Source organism: Neovison vison, chromosome 7, assembly GCF_020171115.1.
Source record: "Neovison vison isolate M4711 chromosome 7, ASM_NN_V1, whole genome shotgun sequence".
Taxonomy (NCBI): domain Eukaryota; kingdom Metazoa; phylum Chordata; class Mammalia; order Carnivora; family Mustelidae; genus Neogale; species Neogale vison.
Genome location: NC_058097.1, coordinates 106,347,410 through 106,360,158, shown reverse-complemented (window position 1 = coordinate 106,360,158; position 12,749 = coordinate 106,347,410). Strand labels below are relative to the sequence as shown.

Genomic DNA, 12,749 nt, shown 5'->3' with positions numbered 1-12,749 from the left:
CTTCTCTTCATTTTCTCACCCTTCGGGGTGTCCAGCTTCCATTTTTCCTGTGGGCTAATGGCTGTGAGATGAGGTATTGCACACAGCAGAGAAGCCAGCCGTGTGGGCAGGTCTGAAGATGCTGGAGTTCTCACCTCTCCCGCCTGCTCCCTCTTGGTGCCGCCTCTCCCCCTCCCCTCTTCTCACCCCTTTGCAGAAGAGAACGACAATGCATGTGTGAAGATTGCTTGCTGGCTGGAGACGCTCCCATTCTCTTCCCTTCCCTATGCAGAAGCAACCTTCTTCCTTTCCACATCCTACCCGTTTCAGGGTATCCTGGCACCCCCACCCCCCTCTCCTGTCTCCCTCTCCACCCTGGTCCTTTCATACCAGTCGGGATTCCCTGGGCTGCTTAAGTGGGGACGAGTGGTACCAGGAGGCTTAGTCCATGATGCACCTGTTGGGTGCCGAGAGCCTCCCGGTGGGCCCAATTCGCATTATTTACCCCAATATAAAGGATTCCGGTCTTGGAGGCAATTATAAAGGCTGTTTGCGTTTCAGAACTCCAAAACCAGTGAGCCCAAAGGTATCAACTTACATTCACACCCATGGCTCTAGGCTTGCCTCTCCATTTGGGTAGGAGAAGGTGAGCCACCCTTGGCTTCATGTTGGCCCCTCCATCCCCTTGTAGGGATGAAGGTCCTGCTGTAGAGCTCCGGGCCCAGCCTTCCCCTTTCTCCTCTTAGGAGGAGGCCATCTATCTCCCAGGGAAGGGCGGGCCCAGCAGCTTCCTTCCAGGCTAGGGTGGGGTTTGTTTGTCTGTATAAATTCCCTCTTCTTTTTCAGAGAGAACACGAAGAAGAGAGAAAATGAAACACTTTTGCCACCTCCTCGTTAGCTCGGAGTCCCAGGTGAGCAAAGGAACTCACAGCTCCTTTTTTGTGGCTGGCGGCCTGGAGCGTCTCCATGGTGATGCCTTGAAGCTTCTCGGAGCTGGGGACCAGCCCTCTCAGCAGCATCCCTGAGCTACCAGCATCAGGGAGAGGCAGGGAAGAGGGGCCAATGGAATCAGGGGAGGACTAAGTCTGGGTGGCTGGGGCCAGCGTGGATTCTCGCCCCTCTGCTTCTTCAAGGCCAGCACCAGCTTGGAACCTGGGATCCGATCTAAGAACACGCCTATTGTGTGGGACACTCGGTCTTCTAGAACCTGGTTTCATGCTCCCTATCCAGGTTTATCTCCTGTCTGTCCTCTACGCAGAGCAGCTTATTGAGCCTGGCTTGGTCTCTTCACTCCCCACTGAAAGAGCATTTATTTCTGCTTCTGAGCCTTTGTCCTGGGTGTGACTCTTGTCGGGGACCATTCCCTCCCTTAGTATTTCTCTGACTTGCTTCCAGAGTCACCATCTCTGGGAAGCCTTCCTTTTTCTTTTCTCTCCTTCCTTCCTTCCTTCCTTCCTTCCTTCCTTTTTGAGAGGACTTCCTTGATTTAGACCTGAGTCTTCTAAATCCACATACACACCGCCTCTCTGGTTGTGGTTTTCTCTCAGAACACATAATGGCTTGTGTTACTCATTGGCTTGTGGCTGAGGGGCAGGTGGCATAGTGCGGAAGGCACAGACCCAGCATCTTTTATTTCTGGACTTGAATCATGGCTCTGCCAGGTTGGCTAATTTGCTCTCCTAGGATGAGTGTCCCTTATTAGTCGTCTCAGAGAACTTCAGCCTCAGTTTCTCCACCTGCAAAGTGGGAATCCCAGCAATTCCCTGCAAACTTGTGGGGATGACATAAATTATTGTAGGGGCGCCTGGGTGGTTCAGTCGGTTAAGCATCCAGCTTGATTTTGGCTCAGGTGCTGGTCTCAGGGTTGTGGGATCAAGCCCCACATTAGGCTCTGCACTCACTGGGGCATCTCCTTGTCTCCTTTGCCCCACCCTCCTGCTCATTCTCTCTCTCTCTCTCTCTCATAAATGAATTAAATTTAATTTAAAAATAATTATATAATAATTTTACTTCGGTGAACGTGAAAGTGGCGATACAGGATCTAGTGAGCAGCAGGCATGGCCCCTCCCCACTGCCTCCCTCTCCATCACTCGTTTCGTTGCTGCTATTTGCTCCCCCAGCACCCTGGATTGTCCCCTTGTAGTCCTTTGCATACGCGTATAATGAATGACTGATTTTTTGTATCGATGCCCTTGATGTTTCTCTTGGGGGAATTGTAGGCAATGGGCTTCCTGTGATAAGTCCATCTCTGTCTCCTGTGCTTAGCACCGAACCTGGACAGGGGGTGCTCAGGGAACATTTGCAGACTGACCATCTGAACACAGACTAGGCACTTCCACTGCTAGACCATTCGCTGAGGGAATGCAGGCTCTGTTTTCTTTCTTACTGCTTTGAATCTCCACGGAGCCTTCAATATAGTAGGTGTTCTGTACGTGGCTCTGCAGAAAAGAGTCTTCGGCTGAACATTTTGCCATTGAGGAGCGACTGACCACAGGAAGATTCTTCTGGGTGATGCTAGGAACTGAAGAGGGGCCCCCTTCTGTGGAATGGCTTGCGGGGAGATGTGTGGTTTGGAGGCAGAGGTGAGGTGAGTAGACCAAACAAATCCCGCAGTGTTGCTTCTAGCCTGGAGTTTATGGTTCACAGAAGCCGGAAGCACTTTGTTCCAGAACCCATGAGTCAGCCCCAGAGAGACCACACCCTTGGGGCCCGATGGAGGAGGTGGAATCTTTTTCTCTCGGAGAGCTGGGCTACCAGGCCGGTTGGCTAGGGTTAATTCCCATGAGCATTGCTGAAGTTGGGACAAACTCAATTTTAAGTTAAGTGGAAATATTTTTATTTGAGTTAATGTACATTGGATCTGGTAAACACACAGAGTATATTACTACGCACTCTGGAAATGTGCAGTCCGATCAGCAAACAGATTAGTTTTAAGTGAAAAGACACTGGCAGGCGCTTAAATTCATTGACTTGTTGAGAACGTCTAGATTTGGATACAAATGCACTGGAACGCTACATCAGTTTGGTGTCTCAGCCCATCCGCACGGAGAAACTATTGATTTTAGTTGATATGCATTGATTCCCAGAAAACAGGACGGCTTTTGAAAATGAACTTCCAGTAATTTCAGGGAGAAGCTGGCGCGTTTGTCTCCACGCGAGGCTGACTTGTTTTGTTAAACGTGTCTCTACGCCTCGAAGGAACGGAGCAGCAGACAAATATCTTCGTATGAATTAAAATGCATTGATTCTTGGAGGGAAATGATGGTCTCTGTTAAAAGCTTTTTTGGAGATGTTAGCACCCCTTCCTCCCTGCCTTCTGCTCTCCCCAAAACGGTGGCAGTTTTCAGAGCCCATCTGAAGTTGGAGGTGGTGGCGGGCGGGCAGGGTGGGGAGAGGAGGAGGGATGCCCAGCACTGCCAATCCCCTGCAGCCTGTGAGCAGGAAGCCGCTCTCCAGGGAAAGGAACAGCGCTTGGGTTCAATGTTGTCCATCTCCTAACCAGACCGAGACAGGTGCCCTGGTAGGAGCTGGGGGGAGGGGACACAGAGATCCATCGATAAGGAGAATAGTAACGAAGAGGAGAGGTCCGAGGGTCAGGGGTGGGATGCAGAGTTGAGGGCGCATGTGCAGTTTTGGTCTCATGGTCAGTGGCCTCTCTGTGTGGAAACGGGAAACGAGTGGGTGATAATCACCAAAAAGATGCAGGAGTGAGTTATCTCACTTTCTTACCTTCTGAACGAGCTGGACATGAACCAGAGGCGTAATTTAGGCATTTCTCACCCTCATTAATGAATAGCTCCCTTGGGGTGAGCAGACAGCAGGGCTAGAAAAATGATTCCAAGAGCCAGGAAGGAAGCAGTTGGCCCGGAACTTATTTTTCATGTGCTGAGACTCCCTGGATCTTCCTGGATCCGAGCCACTTGGGGCAAGTTTGAGGGTTGATCACGGACTTAACTCCTCTGTAGCCATCCCTAGCTCCTGCTCAGCCCCCCTGACCACCCCCTGATTGGGGGATTAAATCCACCTGGGGGGTATTTGTTGGCCGTTGGTGGGCTAGAAAGTGCTGACCCATTATCCAGGTAACACTGCCTATGGAAGCTAGACCTTCTCCAAGACAGAAGGGAAGACTGCCGAGAAAGACCTTGGAGGGATGGTCAACTGCGAAGCCACCTCTTTTCACCTCTGGCTGTAGTTGTTACAAATTAAGGGTCTTAGGTCTGCATCTACTAACCCCTGGACAGTAAATTCTCCCCCTGCACTGCCCTTCACTTTCTCCTACTCCTCTTCATTCTCTTCCAGTTGTCCCTACTCTGCTTTGGAAAAGGGATTGCCTGACCCAGGAAGCATAGAATCAAAGCACTGGAAGGGATTTTATGAATCCGTCCATCCAACCCCCATCTGGCACTTTATCCTCGGCCTCCGCAATAATCTTTGCCAAATACAGTATTGGTTTAAAACCTCTGACCGTGGACTGCACATCACCTCCCCTGTGTCTTTTCAAATAGTTCCCACCAATGCCAAGTTCCTCCTGCTCCTAGCCCATCAACACCAACACCAACACCAAACCTAAATGAGCCTGCCTCAGCCTGGTGGTTCTGGTTCTGTCCTCTGGGGTAGCACCTGGGTGGTCTTGTTCTTCTCCCACGTGGATGTTTATAGACATTTGTTACTCTGTCCCCACCGAGGCTTCCTTTCTCCAGGCAAAACTCCTGTTTCTAATATGGCATGGTTTCAGGTCCCTCCACTGTCTGTAGGACCAGCTACCTTCTTTGTGTGAGCCCCCAGTGCAAAATGAGAATGCAGAGCTCTGTGTTTGAAAATTATTAGAAATTTCAAGATGACATTGGGACCCTTCAGAGTGGTTGTACAGGTTAAACACCCACAAGGCAGCCCTGACCATAGGGGACCTCTTTTTCCAGATCTCGGTCTGCAGTGTCCTTCTAAGTAATGTTCTAGGATTGGCCTGTCCAGAAGTGGAGTGACAGGCACTTTTTTCTGGATATATCCATTAGTGTTAGCGAAGCAATTGACAATCACATTAACTTTACTGGCAGTCAGAGCTTACAGGTGAGTCATGCTCAGCATAAGGTCTGCTCTGAAGTCGGAGGTTTGATTCATAGCTGAGGAGCCGAGCCACGTCTCTCACTTCGGGGAAGTTGCAAGAATCCATGGTGGAATCCATCCCAGGGCTTAACCACGTTATTATCTTTAGACCATTTTTCACTCATTCAATCCATAGAGAGATATTTACCAAGTGCCCACTGTGTGCTAAGACAGTAATAGGAGTTGGGATACACTCTTGGATAAAACCTGACCTTGACCTTAAGGAGCTTCAGTGTAGAAAAGATATTTAAACAATCATTACATGAAAATGTCCTAATCCCTACAGATAGGGATGCGCTATGGGAGCAGAAAAGATGGGAAGTCCTGGCATGCATTTGGGAAGCCAAGAAGTACCATTTGAGATGGCTCTTAAAGGATGAGCAGAGGTCTGGTGCGTGGGAACGGGAGGTGTGAAAGCCCGTCTAACCATGGCCTGCTTTCCTCCCCAGAAACTCCCACCTCTTTTCTATTGGCCGTTCTTCTAGGGCAGCACCACGGATCTCGGCCCTGGTGGTTCCTCACAGAAATCCGCAGTCTGTTCCATTTCTGGGGCCTTTCCGGCAGACCCCAGGCCTTGATGAGAAGACATTGCTGAAGTTTTTGCTGCAGTTTTAATTTCTTGACATCATCTGGGTGCGTTGGGAAAAATGAGATCTAATAATGAATGATTACAACTCTCAAGTTAAGTCTAGTTGGTTGACTAATCAATTTGGTTAAGTGAAAATCCATAGCAAATGAGTCGACCGCAGTATGACATTTCTCCATCCAATTTAAATTAAAATCACCAACCATAATAATTTCACAATTACTCAGGGAGGGCACACTGGAGACTTGACCCCCGGAGCAGAGAAATTGCAAATGCCGCAGAGGATGGGCTAAGAGTGGGGTGATGAGGAAGTCACTTGAGCTGAACTCTGCTTGAACTGCTCAGCCTCGTCAGCTTGTGGGGGCGGTGGGGCCGCAAAGGATGCCGAGCAGCTGTTTTATATTCTTGGGTGCAGCCCTGCGTCTCTTCCCCTGGGGAGGCAGGAGTTTCCAGCCTCGTGGCTAGAAAGCCCACAGGGAGCTCCTGCAACAGGAGAGCAGGTTTTCTCTTCTCTAGGTAACAGGGTGAGGAAAGAGGCGGATGTTATCTTTGCATGTTAAATCCCCAAATTTAGACTATAAATTCCTGGACAGCAGATGCCATGTCTGTTTATCTTGAGTGGCGAGTGCTAAGTGGGTGTATCAGGCAATTAATAGGTTTTTGATAATGAGGGTGAGGATGACAGAGCAGAGGAAAGGATTAGATGTTATCTAATATGATAAACATTTACTTGCTGAAAGTCCCCTTTATACCAGGCACGGTGTTAGGTACCAGGGAGTGAGAGATGGCTCAAATGTACAGCACTGCCTTCCAGGAGCTCCTAGCCTCTCGTGTAGCCTGAGAAATAAACATTTAATATGAATACGAGGCCGAAAGTCATTGATGTTTAGTAAGGAACTTGAAAGATAAGAACGTTTTGGATCAGGGAATTTCATGCAAACATTTTGTTTGCCGGTTCCCCCATCTATAAAGGGCATTTATTTAGTAAGAGTACTAGCTCTCAGAGTGGTCAAATGAAGGAGGTGCCTGGTACTGCTGGTGCTTCCTCAGCCATTTTCTTTCCTTCTTCAGCAATGAAGTTCCCCAATGTCAGCTGAACACGTGGTGCCTGGATTCAAGACTACATTTCCCAGGATCCCTTGTGTTTGTGGTCACGTGGCCAAGGTCAGGCCAATGGAATGCAAGTTCATGCAGCTTCTAGGAAGTGCCTTAAAGGGAAGGATCAGGGTCTCAACTTCCCCCTGCTTCCTGCTTCCTTCCTTCTGACTGGAATTCAGGTGGAGTGACTGGAGCTGGAACAGTAGTCATCTTGGAGTAGAAAGTGACTTTGGAAGTGGAGGCCATACAGGCAGAGCAGCAAGATAGAAGGAGCCTGGGTTCTGAACGCTGTGATGGGCACACTAGCCCTCAGTGCTGAACTTGGAAGTGAAAATAAACATCTTACTTAAACCACTTTTATTTTGGGGTAACTGTCACTCCGGGCTGAGCCCGGTTCTAATTAATTCAAGTGATCTGTTGCACCAAAGGCACTTAGAATAGTGCTTAGTGTATAATAAAGGCTCCATGACTGGTGGCTCCTATTGGTATTTTTGGTTCTTACTTTAAGGGAGACAGAAGACTAAGACTGCCCACTGAGCCACAGGGCACCTGCCTTATTTCTCCATGGGGACTCTTGGCCGAGACGCTCACCCTTCTGTGTCATGGTCAAAGCTCAGCTCTGCAGCCCCTCCTCCTCCCATGGTCCAGTCTTCTTAGACTCTCAGCTTACCACCCCCACTCCCTGACTTAAATCCCGCTGTCACCAGCTCAGCCATTACTTACAGAGAGAAGCAGCAGCGGCCCAGGAGAAGTATGGGCAGAGAGTCAGGTCCTGTGGATCAATTTGTAATTTTTCTTGTGGCGGCAAGAAGAGCACGAGCGATGTGTGCACTAAATCCCCAGCATGGCAGCAGCATGGCAGCCTGTCTGGGCTTGAATTATTTATCTTTGTGTGGGACTGGGGCTTAGAAGGAGGGGGAACACTGGTGGATGTAAGTGCTCTCCAGCGTGGACTATCATAGGAGTGGGGGTGGTGGCAAGCTGGCGGGATGTCGGTCCTGGGCACCTTGCTGTAAGAGATGACAGAGCAGTGGTCTGTATGGGTGGGCTGAGGTGCTTTCAGTTTCTGGGCAGATAAGGGTTGGAAAGTCACCCTTTTGCATTGCTGGGAACCACAGTAGAGAAATGGTGAAGTTATTAGCTCGGAGGAACAGTTGGCTTTTCGCCTGTTGTTGGGTGCATACACTGAGAAAGTGCAAGTACATATTCCAATCCCTAGAGGTGAAGGAGAAGGGAATGTGGAGGCTCTCCTGGCTGCAGGGGGAGGTGTTATGGTTATTAGGAGTGTCACTTACCTGAAGGGAGGAGTGTGATAGACATTAGTAGTGCTCACCAATATTTCCAAATATCTTCCCTTTCTTGTTCACGTGGAAGAATTAATCAGTATTGTGGGGCCAGTTCTGGCTAATGGAGTGTAGCCAGAAGAGATGTGTGAGTGTTTAAGAGTTGGCAAAGAGTTGGCATGCATTTTTCTCCATGTTTTGTCTCTCTCTCCCTCTCTTTAGAAAATCCTGAGAAATTTTTAGAAAATCCTGGTGATGTCACAATCTCTTGGAACTTATAGCAGCCTGGGTCCCTGAATGATGGTGTGGAGCAGAGCCCCAGGCCCAACAGCGGTGGATATGGAGATGAGTAAGAAGTAAATGGCTTGTCTTAAGTGACTGAAATTTTGGAATTCATGGTAATTGCAACACAGTCTAATTGATCCTGATGAGTGTTGCCAAAATCAAAGGGGTGGCTAGGTCCTTTCGTTTCTGGTATGAGGTCAAGGTTAGCAAACCAGGAATTGGAACCTGGGTGGGTCACTAGATCTTTGTGCATACAGTTCGGGCTGAGAAAAGGCCAATTACGAATGCTCATATATAGAACTAGGGATGGGTGAGGGGGCGCCAGGGTGGCTCAGTAGGCTGGGCATCTGCCTTCCGCTCAGGTCATGATCCCAGGGTCCTGGGATGGAGCTTAGCAGGGAGTCACCTGTGCCCTCTCCATCTTCCCCCCTCTAGTCTCTCTCAAATAAATACATAAATAAAGTCTTAAAACAAAAATAGTGGCAGGGTCACTTGATGAGTTGATGAGACCTGACAATGTAGCTGGGATTGACATCATTGCCACGTCTGACATTCTGCTGCAATACAGGTCACAGGGGGCAGATCCCAAACCAGATCAATTCTAGGACCTTCCCCAGTCCTTATGGACTGAGTTGTGTATCTTTTCCTCAAATTCATATGTTACAGTCCTAACCCCTAGTATGACTGTATTTGGAGATAGGACCTTGAGGGAATTAATAAGTGTTACATGACATCATGAGAGAAGAGAGACCAGAGATCTCTCCGTCTCTAGTTGCATGCAGAGAAAAGCTGTATGAGGATGCAGCGAGAAGGTGACCATGTGCGAGCCAGGAAGAGAGGTCTTCCCTGAAACCAACCCTGATGGCACCTTGATCTTGGACTTCTGGCCTCTGGAATGGTAAGAAAAGAGATTTCTGTTTCTTAAGCCATGCAGGCCCTGGTGTTTGGTTATGGCGGCCTGAGCTGACTATTACAGATCTTGACCTAGGACTTGTTCCCCAGTACTCTCTTCTCCACTCACCCCCTGGCTTTCCTGCGACCAACTTTGTATATGGCGTCAGATATTTTGAGATGGAGAGGAAAGCGATGAGAGAGGAATAATGCAGATATGAACGCCTCCTTGTGCTTCTAACAACAGGCTTTTCTTTCCCACTTATTACACTAGACATCAAGTACAGCTCTGTAAAATAGGGATAATTATCCTAGGCTTACCGATTGTATTCATTTGCTTAGCAGCATTCTTGGAGCACCTACTATGTGCTAGAGCATGATTCTGAGTGTTGGGGTGCAGAGTTGAAGAGGCAACAGCGCCTGTTTTCAAGTGACTGAGGGAATTGAGGACCCTAGGATAAGCTGCTAGTTCAGCGAGAAGAGGCTAGTAAAGGACTCAATCCTGGATTTTAGCTTTGTGCCTGGGCTCTTGGTAGAGAGAAGCAAAGCGGAGAAGTCTCTGTAAGAGACGCTGGTCCGCCAGCTGGAGTCTGCTAAAGCCTGAGAGGAAAGGAGCCATGGGAGTCCACGATGGGCCCTGTTTTTTTGCCCAGTCTCAGAACCACCTGAATCAGAACTGCCAGGATCCCCGGGAAATGTAGATGCGGCTTCTACCCAAGACCTAACGAATCGCCTCAGCTTTGTGTCCTCTGCACCTCACTGTCCCTTGTCACCTTCGCACTGATGCTAGAAGCGAGTGTTTCTGGTGACTGCGTTTTACAGAACAGGAAACTGAGGCTCAGCGAGGCTTGATATCTTGACCAAGGTCACACAGCTGGTAAGCGACGGAGCTGGGACCCACACAGGTTTGTCTGATGTCATTCTCTGTCCTGGCTTGGCCTGGGAGCGAGGCCTCGTGTTAGCAGGTAGCTTACTTCTCTAGCTTGCTCACCTGTCCCAGTCCCTTGCTCCAGCGGCCCCAGAGTCCCCAGACTCTCGTGCCTCTGCGGAGACACTTTTCCTGGAGGCTTCCTTCTGTGCCATCACACAACTGGGCGCCTTTGGCATGAGCCACACGACTCCCTTGACTTCTAGATTTCTCAGGACATGGGCCCTCCTCCTGCTCCCCTCCTTCCCGCCCATGCCAAACAAAATAAAACCTAACAAACAAAATCTCTTTTCATTATACTTATAGGTCTTGATATCCATTTATTTTCACTCACTAGTCATCACATATGATTGTGCACTTATTATGTGCAGATATTGTTAAGTGCTAGAGATATCAAGAGTGCGTCTAAATGGATACGGTGCCAGCCCACACAGAGTTATGGTCAAGTGCACTTCGCACATTGAGTCCCGTTCGCCTCCTCTCTCTGTACGTATCAGCCCCTCAGTGCCGTGCTGCTGGTGATAGAAGTCAGGTTTTAGAGTGGGCAGGACAATGCCTAGCATTAGCAGATGCTGCGTGGAATAAATAAATTAATGAAATGGGGCAAAGGGTCACGAAGGGCAAGGTGAGTACAAGGGGCACATTTCAAGGAGGTCAGGCGGCCTGCCTTCTGTTGCTGCATCCTCAGAAGATGCTAAATTGTCTAATAAATGGTTTCCCAGCTCTGGGCCCTGGAGAGGGCAGCTGACGTGCCCGAAGGCCTGAGGCAGGCCCCCAGCCCAAGCCCATGGTGCGAGGATGTATTATGAATGCAAGGTGTAGGAAATAGAAACTATTAAACTCGCAGATCGGGACAGAAATGCCTTTGTGCGGCTGCAGAGTTGGGAAATGGTGCTAAAGCCATGCATTGCAAATCAGCCTGTGCTTGGCAGAGAGGGGCTTTTATTCTCTGGCCCCCCGACGTTCCTTCGGCAGCTTTTGTGCGCAGCCCGGGAGGCCCTTCTGGGAGGAGAGAGAAACCGGTAATTTCGTGGCTGATTGGCAGACTGTCCAGAGCCAATAACGATACTTGTTTTCTTGCTGAAGTGCTCAAAACCCAGATCTCGGCTCCTCTGTTTTATCCTTCTTTCTCTTCTGGTGATCCTCCCACTTCTTTTCCATGACGGAGAGAAATGGAACCAGGACTGCCTTCCTGATTCACATGGCTTTGTGGGGACACCACGGGGATCGGGCTCCCATCAGGGCAATGCGTGAAGACAGAGGCAGAGACCGTTCCAGGCACCCCGTTTGCTTTGGCAAAATCTTTGTAGATTTACTGTGTCACTTTGGTACCTTTGGCGAGCTCAGTGTTTACACCTCCGTGAATCCATCCTGTGTCCCTGAAATGTACTATATTGTTTGTCCCAGTGGAAGGATGAGGGTAGGTGACTTGTCCAAGGTCACAGGGTTGTAAATCATGGCACTGCGATTTGAAGTGAGATTTCACAGTCTGTGGTCTTGGGTTTCTTGAGTGTCCCCAGTGACACTTCGGTATTCACGACACCCCCTGCTGATTAAAGATGCCCTCTCTGGTGACTGGGGATTCTTTTTCTGGATTCTCTAACTGGTCAATGTTAAGTCACAGAGCCATCTTGAAATCCTAACAGAAATGTCTGGTTTGGAAATGGAATGGACTTCTTTTTTTTTTTTTTTTACAGTTTTTATTTAAATTTCAGTTAGTTGACATACAGTATAATATTAATTTCAGGTGTACAATTTCGTGAATCAACACTTCCATAAAAGACCTGGTGCCCTCCTTCCTCACCATCCCCTGTTCCCCCCTCCCCCTACCTCCCCTCTGGTGACCGTACGTTTGTTCTCCGTAGTTAGGAGTCTGTTTCTTGGTTTGCCTCTCTCTCTCTCTCTTTCCCTTTGCTCATTTGTTCTGTTTCTTAAATTCCACAAATGAATGGAATCATATGGTATTTATCTTTCTCTGACTGATTTATTTACATTATTATTGCTTTCATTTATTATTGCTTAATATTATTCATTATTATTGCTAATCATACTACTGTCCCGCTCCTTCCATGTCATGGTAAATGGCAAGATTTCATTCTTTTTATGGCTCAGTAATATTCCATTGTCTGTGTGTGTGTGTGTGTGTATGTGCGTGCGCGTGCACGCACACACCACATTTTCTTTATCCATTCATCAATCAGTGGACATTCAGGCTGTTTCCGTGAGTTGGTTACTGTAGATAATTTTGCTGTAGACATCGAGTGCATGTATTCCTTTGAATGAGTGTTTTTGTATCCTTTGGTGTAAATACCTAGTAGTGTAATTGCCAGCTGGTAGGGTAGCTCTATTTTTAACGTTTTATGGAAGCTCCACACTGTTTCCCAGAGTGGCTGCACCAGCTTGCATTCCCACCAGCAGTGCCCGAGGGCTCCCCTCTCTCCACAGCCTCACCGACACCAGTTGTTTCTTGTGTTGTTGATCTTAACCATTCTAACAGGTAGGAGGTGGTATCTCTTTGTGGTATTGATTTGTACGGAACTGAATGGACCTTTGAAACTACGTAGTTTACTCCCTTTCCCTACTGCACCCATTTTAC

General features: G+C 48.5%; 1 long non-coding RNA gene across 1 annotated transcript; it reads left to right on the top strand.

Moving 5' to 3' along the window:
• Positions 1-844: 844 nt before the first annotated feature.
• LOC122913977 lies at positions 845-9,222 on the top strand. Its single transcript, XR_006385759.1, has 3 exons — positions 845-890; positions 8,272-8,405; positions 9,107-9,222. It is a non-coding gene; the product is annotated as an uncharacterized LOC122913977 (long non-coding RNA).
• The last annotated feature ends 3,527 nt before the right edge of the window (positions 9,223-12,749 follow it).